Source organism: Monopterus albus, unplaced genomic scaffold (genome assembly GCF_001952655.1).
Source record: "Monopterus albus unplaced genomic scaffold, M_albus_1.0 scaffold360.1, whole genome shotgun sequence".
Taxonomy (NCBI): Eukaryota; Metazoa; Chordata; class Actinopteri; order Synbranchiformes; family Synbranchidae; genus Monopterus; species Monopterus albus.
Window position 1 is genome coordinate 54,067 of NW_018128240.1, and position 1,764 is coordinate 55,830.

Genomic DNA, 1,764 nt, shown 5'->3' on the forward strand with positions numbered 1-1,764 from the left:
TGGGGGGGGGTGGGGGGGGGGAGGCTGTGCATCGGATGAAACCGATCAAAAGCTTTCGCTGGGATGTGTTTAATCTCGTCCTCGGGACAGTCGTCAGTCCACCACGTCGCAGAATCACCAGGACCAAAACAACACGCTGCAGCTGGACACAGGAGAGAATACGTCTCCCCCCCTCCCCCCCTTCGGGTTCCACTCCTGCCCGTTTCACCGTGGACGCGCAGCTGACAAACAAAAACACATGGTGCGTTATTACGGTGAGTTGACTGCAAGTTTTCTTTGTCCCGAGACATGTAGCCCACTATGTGACATGTTGTGAGTTATTCTGAAACTCTTTCAAAATGTTAGGTTTTTACACAGCAGGAGCTTTATGTAATGACCTGAAGTGAATGTTATCACAATAGTTAGCAGGACTTGTGGTGGGCTCTTGGAGCAGAAACTGTACATTGACTTTTTCTTTAGGGTAGCTTTTCCTCTGTGTAGCACTGAAAAGATCTAGATTATCATTCTTTTTTTTAATTATAATAATTATTATCCTTGTTTTTACAATTTTTTAACTAGTATTTCAAACTGGGTTTTGCACTGGGGCCGTGGTGTGACGTTTGTTCCTCTTGTAGTTTTTCTATTTATAGTTAATATTCCTGTGTTTGTACACAGTGCCCTTGTTGGTATAGTAGGTGTCCTGACTGTAGGTTGTCACTTTGGTTTCATTCTGTCACAGTCAACTATACTTACAAAGATTCATGATTCAAAAACTTGCACACCAGTTGTGCAGTTATAAAGATAAATAGCAACTTAATATTTACATCTTTTTTTGAAGCCTGAATTGTTTTGCATCAAATATAATTTTTTGTTGTTTTTGTTGCTACTGTATATGTAAGTTGATGAAAGAGAAAGATAAGGCATGCATATTGTGACAAGCAGAGAAGCTTCAAGGATCTAACATTAAACTGGGAAGCAGTTTACAAAGAGGAAGACTTTATTCATGAAAGTATATGACAGGAACTGTCCTCGTAAGCAGTATAAAAACAAGAGGAATTACAGTGGGAAACCGTGGATGAGTAAGGGATTACAGAATGCATGTAAAAAGAAGAATGTGTTATATAAGGAATTCATAAAGCACAGATCAAAAATGGTGGAACAAAAATATAAGTCATATAAGAACAAATTAATTGCGATATTGAGGAGATGTAAGAAACTATATTACGCTAAAGTATTAGAGGATAATATAAATAACATGAGAGGTACTTGGAATATAATAAATAAATTGATTAGAAACAGTTCCAGCAAGAGTAACTACCCTCAATATTTCATGGATAATGATACACCGGTCAATAGACTGGAGGATGCAGTAGATAAGTTTAATAGGTTCTTTGTGAATGTTGGTCCTGGTTTAGCAAGAAGCATTTGTACAGATGATACATCCGTCACTATAAAGAATAATACAATCAAAAGGAATATGAGTTCTATGTTTTTGAAGCCCATAGTTGAAAAGGAAATTATAGAGAAAGTGAACAAATGTGGTAATAAAACATCTAGTGATAGTGATGGTATCACTATGACAATGGTTAAATAGGTAATTGAGGGGATATGCAAACCATTAACTTATGTTTTTAACATGTCATTTCGACTTGGGCAGTTCCCCAAAAATATGAAAATAGCAAAGCTTGAATGAATAAATCAAATCAAATCAATCAATCAAATACTCAAGAAAAGTACCTCAAATTTGTAGGCTTAAGTACAGTACTTTCCACCACCTGTCACGGG